The following is a 14,881-nucleotide window of genomic DNA, read 5'->3' as shown; positions in this document are numbered from 1 at the left end:
ATGCGCTCAATATGCTGTATGTAGATTTGCAGGTGTCAGGCCAAGCAACAGTGACAGCATACAACAGCCTTACCACCTGAAGTGCTCTGCATTAAAAAAAATTGGAAGAGATACTGAGATAAAGTGGCATGCCTAATTTGGTGTGTGAAGAGAAAACACAACAATAAAACAAAGAAAACTAAGGGACAAGGAAAGTGGCACATGTTAATGTGCCCAAATTTCGGGTTTTTCTTAAGTGAAAAGTTTTTCTTTTTTTTATAATTAGTCTGATGTGCCCAAGGTAAACACAAAAAACTCAGAAACTTCACTTACTGCAACAAGTCACAAGACAAACTGGGTACTTTTGCCAGACTGCAGTTGCGTCCACCCGGTCTCGAACCAATTCTTCGACCCGAACACCCCTCCTCTTTGGAGGCCAGTGGCACTGGACCCGGTCTTCCGTTAGCCACGAGAGTGGCACAACGGCCACTTTATCTTGTTCTTCGGGAAACGTCACGACAGCAAAAAGCTTTCGCATGCTGTAATCAAAGTGGTAAAGTTTGTAGCCAAGATACCGCGTCAATTTTGTTCATTCACTGATAACGAACTACATGTCAAGTCCAGAGCAGCTCTAATAAAGAAGACGCCTCAAACTTCAAGAAAAAATTCAATGTTTATGAATAATGAGAAGAGGTACCAAGTGCCTTACATGTTATGTTGTAACCACAGATGGCAACATACACTGAAAAATGGTAGCTTATAATTTACATGAATGAAAAAGAGAAATTATAGTGTATAGAGTGCTAAAAATGAAACAAACTGACATCTTTCACATTATGCTACAAAGGTTTTTAATTGCTCTCTGCAATATGCCTAATGTAAATAAGGATGTATTGGTATATTAATGATATTCGATAAAACTGCACACTGATGAAATGTGACAGCACTGTCTGTACAAAATAGCATAGATTTTTCCTGAACGCACTGCAGCTGACAGCTTGTTCGACCTTGTCTAGTGTGCCATACAAAGTACTGCCACATGCAACAGTGATCTATTCTGTGCCTAATAGCCCCATGGACAATGTGGAACAGCACAATAATTGGTAGTCTTAGATGTACAATGAATACATGGAAGCTATGCAAAATGATTTATTTGGTGCCACAGGTGCTCTGCTATGTAGATGCACCATTAAACTAATATTTTTGATCAACTGTGCATTTCTGAAGTTTACCTTACAAGTACGTGAAACTGGCATGCTTCTTGATCTACGATACACATGTGGCTTGTCTCCCTTTGAAGAAAAAGTTAGCATACAATGATGTAAATGCTTAGAATTTGAAATATTGAGGCAGCAGCACACCGGAGATGATCACATGGTAAAGAAACGAGTGCTGCCTTATTACTGGCAAGTTGTCACTTATATGTACAAATAAATTTTGTGAGCTAAAAAAAGTACAAAAGCACAGCGAGACAATGATGCGGTTCAACCTGTGGATTCGCTTCATTTATCACGCCATATGATGAAGCTTCCTTTGGTAAAGCTGCCCAGATAAGAAAAAAGTTTGCTGTCCAATACAGCAACTACACAACTACACAAAGTGTGCACGTGCATCTCGCAGTGCCTTTTCGTCACTTCCCAAATGCGCCACCGACATGTCCGGGCACCAACCGAATCTATCGCCTACAACTGCCATGTTGTCTCCTCGTGCTTGCACCCGTTTAGTTTTGCCTCACGATGCAAGTTTGAGAAATTATGAGCTGCTAGTGAGGCAAGTTGATTTAGTAGTCCACGCAGAGGGAGCAGAGCTTAGGGTGTTTCTTCGCTGAAAGTTATTACCTAAAATTGAGAACGCACATTGCAATTTTCCTAAAAGTACCAGCATATTTGGCTGGTGCAGATTAACAAAAGCTACTTGAAGAAACTTTGCAATACTTGCATCTTCAGGTGCAACTTCATTACAAGTAAGTGCCATAGCCAAGTATTTACCTGCAAACAGATATAGCTCACCAAGATACTGTACATACAAACTTGTCCGCAGTTAAAATCATGAAGGCGAGGAAGGCGGTTAAAATCGTGATGGCGATCACGGAGATTTGGTATTGCATTGAAACAAACTGTAAAGAATGGGAAACAATATTAGTTCACTTTGAAGTATAGCCGATCGGTTCAAGTTGGGCATCAGGATTTTTTTTAATTAGTCAATTAATTCTATACACGGTCTCTATCATGTTCAGTGACTCCACTGTACATTAGCGTACAACAAAAGCAAAATACAAAGTGAAAAGTGTGTTAAAGCATACGCGAAAAATAAAGTGATGACTGGCATTACCGCGGCACACACCACGCAAAGTCGCTATCTGCCTTGTATAATATTTTCCTCGACTATTTCCACAAATTGCAATCAAAGAGGCTCAAGCTCAACATCAGCACTGTTTAAAACACTTGGGGGGGGGGCATTGCTACTTCGGTGGCGTGGGCCGCGACAATATATTCATAATATTATATCTCTTGTAAACTTGCCTAGCTCTGCACGACTAGTTTTCGATGGGAGCTGCTGCGATTCGCACATCCACTCTTAAAATTGCGGCTCGAGAGATTTTGAGCTTTCACTTGTTTTTGGGCCAGGCAATTTGTAGTGAAAGCAAGATAATAGGCCCTCATAGGTTGTGGCGGGCAGCCGGTGTACGCCGTGGCTGATGTATGTGTCGCACATCTTGATTATCTGGTCTTGTATCGAGTGAACGAGCAAGGCCTTCCTGATCCAATGAACTCGTTAAAGTAAGACAACAAAAAACCACAATGCTTCCACATCGTTCACAGCAACAGATGACGAGCCCCAAACAAACTGCACTGCAGCACGTGAACTGCCGTAGGTATCCAGAGAGTTACCCGGGCATGGCGGGAGAGGGCGACAACGGCAGAAGTGACATCACAAGAACACTATGTATAAAGGGGACATTTAAAGACTTTTTTCCCATTTTTAAACTTCATGCACTCTTCTGTCACAATTTATTGCTCAGAATAGTTGTATTTTGAAAAGGGCACTAATTCATAAGCCCAATGGTTCAAGGATGGGTGCATTTAGGGGGCCCATTCTACGTTTTACTTATGCCCTTGAAGAACTTGCTTACAGGGCCAAAGTCCTGTTTCAGAAGGAACACGCTAGTGCATAACCAGCAGTCCGTCAAGCACTAGTGCTGGTGAGATTTGGAAATGCAGCGCATGCGCATCGTCATCTGCTACTTCTCTGCTCATGCTCTCGGGGCTTACTTGCGAGGCACGGTTCTTCGCACTTTTCATTTTCACACTGTAAATCAACTGATACCAACTCTGCCTTCCATTATTTAATAAACCAATATTTCATGGTCTCGAGGACGAGCTTAAAATGTCTGCTACATCAGACCTGAACAGCATTTTCAGTCATCGAAACTTGCCAGTTGCAGCGAGCATTACGCGAAAAATATGATGTGCTTTACGGTGACAACTTGCAAAACACTGCAGCAACGATTAAAATCATGCATTTTTTGTGCTCACAGGAAATCCCTGAAGCAGGAGGCACTGGGCTAGATAAATTGCGCAGATAAAATACGGATGCGCTTTTCAATGCTGTCATGCGTACAGGCGGAGAAATGGCCGACAAAACTGGGCGCACCCCGATTCTATGCGCATGCGTCCCATTCACAAGCCTCGCTGCCAGTTAGCATCACATGGCTCACTGTCTATGAGCTCGCTTGTTTCCTGTAACAGTGGACAATACGGTACACCTATTTAAAAACGAGGATAGAATGTATATAATGCAGCATCTGATGAAGCCATGATGATGTGTTGCTGATGAAATCTGGAACTCTAGTTAGTACCCTTATTGTAAACCAGCCGACCGACTAGCAAAAAGATTAGCTACTGAAATGATGGCATCTACACCTGCCCTTAAAGGGACACTGAACAAAGTTTTTGCCGCCGAGATTTTCAGCCAAAGTGAAAGATTGGGCCATGAAATTCATAGACAATAATAATTTCAAGCAGAAACTACGAAAAAATACTGAATTTACTGAGCCTTTTACAAAATGCCACGTCCAGCCCTTAGACACGGCGTTTTCTAAAAGGTCGCGACATTTATTTTTCAAGTTTTTTTTTTGTTATTCAAGACAAATCTACGGTGCATTGTTCACAGAAAACAAAATTGCCTCGGTGGGATTTCTTTGCGAGCAAGCTAGCTTACTAACTTTAAGGCAGGCGCGTTGATTCGTGAACTGAAGGATGCGAGTGATCGATCTTGCCAGCTAGTGGCTAGGCGACGAAGGCTTTAGCTCACGTCCTGGTGTAGCTAAGTCACGCAAATGGAGCAGAAAATGTGCATTATCATTTATTTCACCTAAATATCGCACGTATGTGACTTATTGCCGGCGACAGGTGATCACGATGAAGTCGACAAGTTGCAAATCTGAACAAGAATTCACTCGAATGAAAAACCACCTATACTCACGTGCACGGTGAAGTCGAACACGTCGTCCGTCAATGTTGTCGCTGATGCCCGAAGGAAAAGAAAAGAGGACAAGCGACGGGGTCGTCTCTTTCTATACAGTCGGCGGAACTGCCAGAACGGCCAACACAAAAGGCATCGGGTTGGCATTCCTCCATCCAGGCATCATCAGTGGTGGTGGTGGTGGTATCAGTCACTCCATCCGGGCAGCGAGTTTACAAAGGCGAGCGGATAGAGCCACCCACAATGCACCGCGGCTCAGCGCTCTTGGAGACTATGCATTTCCGCCGATCTAATTGTGATATCGCGCTGTCGCTCCCCGCACTTTCGTATAGTGTTGCCGGAGGCTGCTGCTGCACCTAGCGGGGGCCGCCTTGCTGGCAAAGGAAACCCCTCAAGGCTTTTGGACCTGCGGCGAGTTGAGTTGGATACTCGCGAAGAAATCGTGTGCGCCCACCTGTCGCCTCTCGCAACCGAAAGCCGGCTCGTTCATGACGCAAGTGGGCACTGGAACGATGTGATCAAGAAAAGGAAAACCCTCTACGATTGACATCTCCCAATCGTTCATGTTTCAAGCAGTGCGCGCGCCTTGTATCGCCGCTGCGCTGCGCTCCTCGCTCTGCCCAACGTTTTGCCGGCCTGTTATCAACGATGTAAGTTTGGATGTTTACTAAGTCGTATGCAATCAACACAAAACGACGCGATCACGTACTTGTGCAAGCCTTGCCTCGTCGCTGGTCAGAAAGGGGGTTTCGGAAAAATCACACTCTGCTACGTCGCGGTCGTCACTTCAGGGTTAATTAGCTTTAGCTGATGCTCAGCACTGACTTCTAAGCTACGCATTATGAATAGGAACGTGCCATGCCACACGGAGACCTTCCAAACACCATTGTGCGGCTTAAAAAAAGTAAAGCTTCCGGCCTCGCCCGTTCATATATTCAACGCCTCCTTGATATATTACACGGACAAGCTAATACGCCATCGTTAAGGCAAAAGAACGCCGCTGAATAAATATTGCCTATCGGCGCAAGTAAGGTTCGAACAAAAACAAAATTTTTCTGGTGCGTCCTGCAGAAAAAAGCGCCCGAGTTTTCTTTTCTTTTTTGGCGCTTCAGTGCAGCATGCATGTGTAATGCTGTGAAGCTGTGAGGGCACGCGCAACTTTATAATATGCGACCGAGCACCTCGACATGATGTTTTTCTCTTTCTTTTTTTCTACAACCCGCCCTTGCCCAACAAGCAGTCATGCAAACTTGATGGCAAGTAAAAAAAAAAACATACCTAGCCACAAGTGCCACATAGCCGTCACATAAAATTGAAATAAAAGCAGGAGTGCAGACCATGCATAGAGATACACTGGAGGATGTTCTAAAGCATGGACCATGCTCTGAATGAAACATAGAGAACTTTGATGCTAGTGTCTGTGGCAGCTGCAACGCACAGCACTTCAGCTAGCATGGCAGGGATGGGTAGTACACGAATGTGTCTAATGTTCGTTCTTTTAGCTCCGTGTGGCCTGAATTCGCTTTGCCACAAGACAAAGTTTAGCAAAGGTTTAAAATCAATGCATAGCTATAAACACAGCCACAAGTGCATGGGAAGCCTGCAAACACGAAAACTAGGCAAATCTGTGAAGTACCCATCATTCCCATGGCAACTAAACGACTGCAGTGCCAGAGTTACTTTTAGGAAACTATGAGACCATAAAAGACACCCAGGATCTTGCAATTACACCTTGTTTTATTTTGCATCATTTAAAAACAACGCTTTGCTGGTGAAATGTCATTCGAAGTATCACAGGATCATTGCTTGCTTAGACCCCTCATCATCCAACCTTGTATAGGTCAGAGCCAGTCCTTACGCATGTACCTGTTCAAATAAACATCCGTGCATATGACTGCCTGATTTGTGCAAGGATTATAAGATGCAATAAGACTTTGGTATACACTTTAGAAACAGATATTGAATTCAATGCAGCAAATAGTTCAACTGCCTTTTGCAACACAGCATATGCCAGGTAGAAAATGCAGCAAAGGCAAATATTTTCTGGAAATTGTTTTGCAAAGCCTTCACAGGCATGGTGGCAAATATATCGGTTAATGCCAGCAATGTCTATTTTCTGCGAAGCTCTGAAAGCTCTTGCACGAGTTGTCTAAAATGCCTATACACCTCTTCAGTCTATGAACTTGGCGTTTCACTGCAATGTAATGTTAAAATCAGAGGAAATAGTAAACCGCACCGCCTGTAAGACTTGTAAGCTGTTGTAAAAAAAAAAGCAATATATTTCTTAATTTTGAAGAAGCATTCTGAACAAAATTAGACCAACCGAGGCTGCCACAAGTGGCCTTGAAAATGTAAAAATACTTGCCAACATAAGCTGCTGGTCTAATGTGAAGGCCACGCATTTCAGTCAGCTGTACACATCGATGCTAAGTCTTTGTAATGCTATGAAAATATTCATAATAGCACCTATAGACACAGCGTAATACACCCAGTTTATTATGTCTTTTGGCATTGAGGATAAAAGATAGTTTATTCCTTTGCAAACATTTCTAATATTTTTGCAGTTATCAAGATTAGAAGCTTGACGACTACTGGCATACTAGTTTATGTTTCTCAAAGAGATGTGGACATCTATAAATCCAGAAGCCCGAAATATAAATTTGGAAAAGTGCGAGGATATCCAAATGCAGAGCTGTGAAATGTTATGCTCACACCTCTTATTTAATCTCTATATGAAGTTTCGATTCAGCAAGGCATTATACAAGTATCGATGTTCATATGCCTCATGACTGGCATGTGTATTTGCACAAGTTTTTCACTGCCATTCAGGGTTGTTGCAAGTACTGTACTGAGCATGTGTTCCTCTCTCCCCCTAAAATATCCCTGGTGACAGCACTGTTGCCAGCACCATAAATGAAACATTGCAAGCAGTGACTACAGTGCCAAATGCATGAAACACCTCGACATTGAGGTCTCGTCATACAAACTAGCTAATCTCAAACTTTGCGAATGATTGGGCTACGGCCCAAGTGGTGCAAGGGTTTCTTGCGCGAAGAAAAAAAGTAATAAAAGTGAACTGCTCTCTTAGCCCTTTCAGATAACACCTACGAAGAACTGTATGTACTCGTGTGAAACTGACATTTCAAGGCACTCGATATTCTATTGCAACAAAAATAGCGGCATAACACGAGGTGCATTCAAAAAGAAACCGAACTTGTGCTTTACTGTAGTCTTTGACTTTGTTTCTTGGCCACAAGTATGGCCAAACAAAAAATTTCATCTTGGAAGTGCCGCCTGCTACCTTAGTCCATATCACAACTATGCGACATCTGGTGAAGGTGGTTTCCTTTATGTTCTGGGCGCCCCCATCAAGCCATGAACCCAGCTCCAGTGCCAAAAAAGATACCCGACGCCGACCTTGAGCCTGTAATCTTCAACTTCTTCAAACATTAATGTTTTTTAGATTACTGCATAATTTTCAACAAAGTAAGTAGTGGTAATGGCAGTTCATTTCTCCAATCTTACCTCAACACTGTAGCAGCTTGGTGGAGCACGTGGCAAATAGATTTAAACATGCGTAAATTTAAGCAAATGTACGTAAGAAGCTATGCAGACATCTTGCTAACATATTAGGTAAATGTCCTACACAATTGGGTCAGCTCACATAAATAATTAGGTGTTCTTATCACATTGAACTTACCTCACGCTCCTCACACTGAATATGTTACTAATAATGCCGATTACAAGTTAGGCTACATATATTGCACCTTCTCAAAACCCCGATATACACTAAAAATACTCCTATATGAAACATTATTACGTCCCAAACTTGAATGTGCCTCTTCTGTGCGAGACCCTTGCCACGACAACTTGATTCACTTGTTTGTACAGAATAACTCCATCCGCTTGAAACCTTCTCACTGTAATTGCATTGCTGGTATAACTTCAATAAAATCCAGCCGAAGCCTTGCTTTTTTTGCACCCCCTTGGAAAATATCCTATTTGGCTTCATTTCACGAATTATTCTGTCATACCACCCCGCATGACCAACTAATCCTGAATCCTCAGTACATATTCCATTGCAGTGACCTCGTCATAAGGTTGGCATCGCATTATGCAACTCCCAGTGTTTTCATCTTGTACATTGGTACATTGAAACCAACTACCTGAAGACATGTCACTATTAGTAATTGTTTTCCAATAAACTTTACTCAGTATTCTGTAATTATCCAAAATAGACTAACATTCTGTATTTACAGGCTGAATTATGTATTGTGTTTGTTGTCCTTACACAGCTAACATTGTGTAATGATGAGTTTATTCTTTGTTTAGTAACTTTTCATGCTGCATTTTCCTTGTCTACTTTGTAACCAGTCCCCTCTATTAATACCATAAGGATTTCGAGAGTAAATAAAATAAAAATAAATATGCAACTGTATGCTGCAAAACGAAGTTAAATAAAGAGATTAGAAAGTCAATATATTTTGATGTTTCTTAGCCCCTACATATATAAATAGAAAAATCAAGGGGCGTACACAATTGTGTACATAGCGTGTCAAATGGTTGACATTCACCCAACATTCCTTACAAGCACTGAAAGCCGATGATTCAGTCCTTTTTATGCCAACTTAGTCGGACATCAGGGGTTGGCACTCCTTTAAGAAGTGGAGTTCGCTTGTTTGGGATTAAACAAAACCAACTTCATGCTTCAAAAACTAACATTTTTCAGGCAAAGTAACATGAAGTATCAACATTTTTAGGCTTGCTCTTGTAATTATTACAGTTCATTTATAATTTTAGTGAAGTAAAAGGTTAAATTATGTGACAGCTTTGTGTTAGTAACAACAACAAAGCATTCAGAAATACTACACAAAGGCAGCTGCTGTCCCTATCACAGTACATGTCCACAATGAGGAGAATGTTACTATACATTGTGTAGCACATGTGAGAAAAAGACTCGACAGGTTTTCACACAACCAATGTTTTCATTTTCTGTCCCCCTCGCGCCAGTATTGCTGCTGGATCGCACGTGATCCCGCGCATCCCCTTCTTCCATCATGACGCGATCCCCTTGCTGTTGGTGGCACTACAACCCAGTGGCATTCAAGCCCTTAGCATCGAGGTTCACACTGTTTTTGGTGGCCAGCCTGCAAGTAGGAAAGATACCAAAGTGTTTTTAAGTATCGAGTTCTGTGACCTGCTTTCAAGTCAATTTTTATTCTAGTTTCGCAGAACTTTGCAAGGAAACATGAGGAAATGGAAACAGTCAGCAATCTTAGATGTATCAGAACTATAGTACAAGTCAAAAAGAAGGCAGGAAATTGAACACACAGAGAAGCACACATGCAGCACAATAAAGAGGACCCCGAAACATAATGCATACAACACCATGAGAAGTGCATTGTCGATGACATATTTTGATCACTAAGCTTACCAGATATATTTTCGGCAAGCAGTACACCTATAGGGTACTGCACATGGAGATGCATGTCAACTGTGGGCACACAGTATTGAGTTAACATGGCTCATATTTTTCTATGCTTCATGGGCATGTAGGACTGCCTTGTGGGGGTGCACGGCAATGGATGGTGGAGCTTGTGCGCGGAGAAGCAGCAGAGGTGGCTCAATAAGGAATGAAAGCACCATTTGCAAGAAAAAAAAAGAGAGTTCAATTATTTTTTATTAACGGCGTGTTACTATTATGTCCTTATTGTACCAAACTCATGAAAATGAACATTGGTGATTTTATTATTTACAAGTAAGCAAATACACAAGTGAAATAAAAACTGTCTGTTTGCATCCTTTTTCACACACCCCATGGGCATCGAGAGGCTAGACGAGACCATCTGAAGCTTCTGGTGGGTAGGGTACAATGACGATAAATCTATTCTAGCTTTATTTAGCGCTCATAAGTATATAGGATGACTGCCAGTTGGGCGTGTCGGTAAAGGTTCATGATGAAACAAGCCCAAAGAAGTGCAGTGTCCTCTCCGAGTCTGGGCTTATAAGTAATTTAGTCATTCGAATGCAAGCTCTGAAGGCCAGAATGCAAGGCAGCACCCCAAGTAAGTTTTTCACTTTCAAGTGACTATGATAGTCCTCCACTGCTTTGCTGTTTTGTATCGCAATAAAAAGCATACGTCTGAAGTGTCCAACATTCCAACGGCTTCTCTGGCCAGTGTGTAGAAATCCTCGGAAAAAAAATTTTTATTCTGCGTTCAGTCTTCTTCCATTGGAGCGATGAACGCCCGGAATGATGGCTGGTGGACGTGATCACAGTGGCGTGAAAGTCTAAAACTGAAACGGTGACCAGTTTTTGCAAGGCCTTCACCAATAATACTACATACACCGTTCTGGTCGTATAAAGCATGGAAATTGTCAGATAATGTATTACCGAAGTTTCTCCAGCTTTGTTTAGTTAGCCTCAAAAACCACCACAGTTGAGGGGAAGAGTTTGTTCCAGCAACACTGGTACGCCAGCATTGTGAAACGAACTGTAGTGGTTTTACTCCTGCCAAGTGTGCATGCAACTAAAACAAACATGAAATGTCCTTCACAAAACAGCAGAATGACCCCGCTGTCTTGCAGTTGTGTTTGGGTGTTCTGCGTTGCATATGGGATGAGAGCCAGCCTGGGTAACATGATTAAGCGAAACGTGATGGCAAAATGTTCTCCAATGTTAGAACTTTGGTAAGTACTGTTGTGCACTTTAAGCACGAAGGCTCGCGCAACATTACTAGATGACACTGGACCCATGGGCAAGGTTTGAAAATTTACTGAAATCAGTTGTGCTAATACTTGCCAAAGACTTTTTTTTGTTGTTGTTGAGAGCGGCGCCAGACGCAGCACTCGCTTTTCTCCGCCGTAGGCAAACACGCGACCGTCTTGCCGGCAGTGCCACGGTGCCTCTTTGAACGCGTGATAAAACAAGCAAAAGTACTCTCTTGTGCAGTCTAAAGTTGCCTCAAGGGAATGAAATGCAATTTCAAGTTAAACATGTTTGTTTTTAAGCAAAATCAGCCTACTTGCGAGCATTTCTGTGTGGATAAATAGAACCACATAGCTGCTGGGTGATGCCAGCAGTTGCTTTGTAGATTTTCAACATCAAAATTACTCCTTTTATATGGTACAAAAACAAGCTCATTGGTGCTGATGAGATTAACAATCTTCTCATTTTCACCATAATAAGCAAAAAGTTCTGTGCAGTAGACAGTCCCTTTAAAAAAATTGTACCACAATATTACAGCTTCACTGCACTACAAATACTGCAAATTGATTACATATAGCGAGCCCTCGTTGCAGCGAATTCTGAATAAGCATGAAACCTGACACGACAGCTTGTATATGCTTGGTAATCTTCAGTTCTACCATTCAACATTTGAAAAACATAGGCCTCCAACAGTTCGCCCTGTCAGAAAACATGCATGTGATTTTCGGCCACAACTTCTTCCACGCACCTGTCCAAAACAGCCAGAAGAAGCAAGAACTGCAAGGTTTAGTGATGGGCAAATAGTTATGTGAGGTAGAAAAAGTAGTAATTTGGTTGAATCATTTAAATCAAGCATTTTTACTATGATCCAATAACCTTAAAAATTTTACGAATAAGAATTAGGCTTGTACGAATATCACATGCGCTTGTGTAATTTCCTCGCCTCTTAGCAGTGTCCTTTTTTGCTCTTATACCAGGAATGTCTCTTTCTTGTAGATATCAGTGAACTCACTTCAGAGTCTACTCACTCTAACTCGGATGGAGACGCTAGTCTCAGAATGAGTTAACATTTCTGTGAGTGTGCGTCTAAATGAGTCAGTCTGTGGAAAATTTTGGTGTTTCTGAGTACGAGCGAGTCCAAAGTGCAAGATACATTTCCTGAGGGAATCTGAGTTCGATTTTTATTTGCCAAGCTATGGTCATACCTACTCGTCTTCAGTATTACTATCTGCTTTACCTAGATCAGCGTTCATACTCGCGTCAATGCTAACATATTTCAAAGCCGTGTCTTTTTATATACCATTTGAATATTTATTGATCAGTGGCATAAATTACATGGTGGAAGGCCTCGACCTTTCCCTAACCATTGACAACTAAAGGAAGTTGGTGATAACCTCTCCTTAAATACATTTAATAATAAAAAAAAGTTGGTGAATATATATTGCGCTGTCATCTCTTTCAAGAAAAACAACCTTACTGGTTTACGAGCACTCATAACTCGTATTCGAAGGCACCATATGAAAAGGTGCCAAGAAGAGCATCGATTACGTGAAATTTCGGTGTTAAAAAGCACTGGCATTGTGGTCGAAAAAGACAGTGAGTCCGAGCGAGTGCAGCTGAACAAATTTTTGTGATAGTGAGTACGGCTCCCAAAAATGTTTATTGAGTCCGAGTCTGAGCAAGCTCCACAAGTTTTTCTGACTTACGCTACCTTGGGTTGAAGCAAAGTGGAAGCAAGTTTCTATTAAATGTATGATTTAAATATGACTACATTGCAAGTTGTACACAGTGAAATATTTGTGTTTAAAGGTTTCCTACTTGGCCCATATAACAAGCTTTTAAACTTAATAGGGCCCTCAAACACTTCAAAAAGTGCACTGTTGTAACCAAACACCGTCAGCAGCTAACACGAGAGATTATGGAGGCCAATGAAATGCAAATGCTGGGTGATCGATGTATCAGCATGCCTTCGCTTGCTCTGACTAAAAAAGAAAGCGAGTTTCTGGCTTTGACACAATTGATTGTGAACTTGTACTGAGCTGTGGCGTTGTAACCATATAATGAGATGATGATTGTCTTGCTGTGATGCAATACATTGCGCGGTGGTGTTCCGTCATGAGTATATATTTCCTGCATTTTCGTTAATAAAATTTCAGTTGTCAGCGCTCTTTCTGTCCTTGTCTCTTCTTCTGTAGTTACATCGTAACTACTCGTAGTCTTGCGCTGTACAAATATGTTGAACCCCTATCACCAACTAGCCCAAGCATCTGTCTTATCAAGTTATGAAATAAAAACACTGTATACCCAAAATTTCCAAAACAAAGAAAATTCAGAATATACAATTTGAGAATAAATGACCCAAGAACAGTACAACAAATTTATAAATGATGCATATGATGGTTCTATTCAAATAGACAAAGAAAATTGGAAGCGAGGTGCCACCTCATTGCTAGTGCCGTGCGGTATAAAGCATTGCTTGATTTTTTTTTGTAGCACACATGAACTCAGTTTTCTCAATAAATTTTTGTTCTTATTGCGATAAGAGCCCACAAGTGTTTTAATATAGATGGATGTTATGATATGATCCCATTATAAATACAAATGTCCAATGAACTTCGCTGTTTAAAATTAACAGCGTTGCAGGCACTATAACCTAACTCAGTCTTGAAAGGTCGCTTCACGGCATTGCGAATATCCCCAAAGTGGTTGGTTTCACCGCACAGAGAACCTATGCGGCAGTGAAACCGCCTTTCAAAGCAGTTACACACGGTGAAGTATGTCTCACAGGCGCAGCCACTCAGTGATGTTCCGTGCAAGAAATTTTTGTTTTATCGGGGAATATTCGCCTGTCATTTTGAGCCAAAAGAAATCTTCGCAATATTGCAGGGTATTTCAGGAATGGTTAAATTCTCGTATGACGACCGATAATTAGCGGTCACAGTGCACCTTCATCTGCTGTTATCGGTTCTGGTGCATGCACCACGCTAGCAGAACCTTTGAGATTTGATATACGCGGAGAGATTTCTGGTTCATTATTGGTGTTAGACTTGAAGCCCGCAATGTGCAGTGTACTCTCACTATATGAATGAATATGCCATGGCTTTGTTGTGCGGCAGCGGATGGGCTAGTCATGATTTCAAAAGTCGCCAGTACGTCATACACGTGTAATTATAGTGTTTGCGTAGATGAGGGCGGAAATGAGTACTGTTATGCAGGAAAATATGCTGGAACTTTTGTCAACGTTAACAGGAAAAAATTCCCAAAATAGGGAATTTTCATGTCTATGACCGCGAATTCTTCAGCGTAGAACGAAACATCACTGGCCACAGTGTACATGCTGAATCGGCGGTGACGTCAGACCACTGGGTCGTGTCCACGTGGTGTCCACGAAGGCGATCGCTCCACGAAGTTCGTCCTACCACTGTGGTTGTGACCGTCAAGTTTGTACGAGTGCCGATCGCGTTGTTGCACATTATCGAGGCACAATGGAGGAGATGCGTCAGCCACTTGAGGTCGTAAGAGATGACCAGCAGTCTACTGAACACGAGTCCGTGTTCCGAGCGAACTTGGCCGACGAAGACGCCGTCAATGAATGGATGGAAGCGTACAGCGTACGGACCAACACTTCTTGGATCGTCGGCCCGTCCAGAGTGCTGGGGAAAGGTGGGTTTGCCTTGTTGATGCCATTTACTGCACTACAGCCATTTG

General features: G+C 42.0%; 1 protein-coding gene across 3 annotated transcripts in view; it reads right to left on the bottom strand.

The window, feature by feature from the left end:
* LOC119168753 (uncharacterized) overlaps positions 1-14,881 on the bottom strand; it is a 52,956-nt gene that overhangs the window by 13,468 nt on the left and 24,607 nt on the right. The window contains exons 3-4 of one of the 3 annotated variants that reach the window (XM_075865788.1): positions 3,516-9,611; positions 313-518 (exon numbers count right to left, since the gene is read on the bottom strand). The gene's annotated coding sequence lies outside the window, so the exon portion shown is untranslated. Of the gene's footprint in view, positions 1-312; positions 9,612-14,881 lie in introns of all 3 variants that reach the window. The other 2 variants (XM_075865787.1, XM_075865786.1) reach the window with 2 other exon arrangements.

This window comes from Rhipicephalus microplus, chromosome 6 (genome assembly GCF_043290135.1).
Source record: "Rhipicephalus microplus isolate Deutch F79 chromosome 6, USDA_Rmic, whole genome shotgun sequence".
In the NCBI taxonomy this organism is placed as follows: domain Eukaryota; kingdom Metazoa; phylum Arthropoda; class Arachnida; order Ixodida; family Ixodidae; genus Rhipicephalus; species Rhipicephalus microplus.
This window is presented reverse-complemented; position numbering and strand designations above follow the sequence as displayed.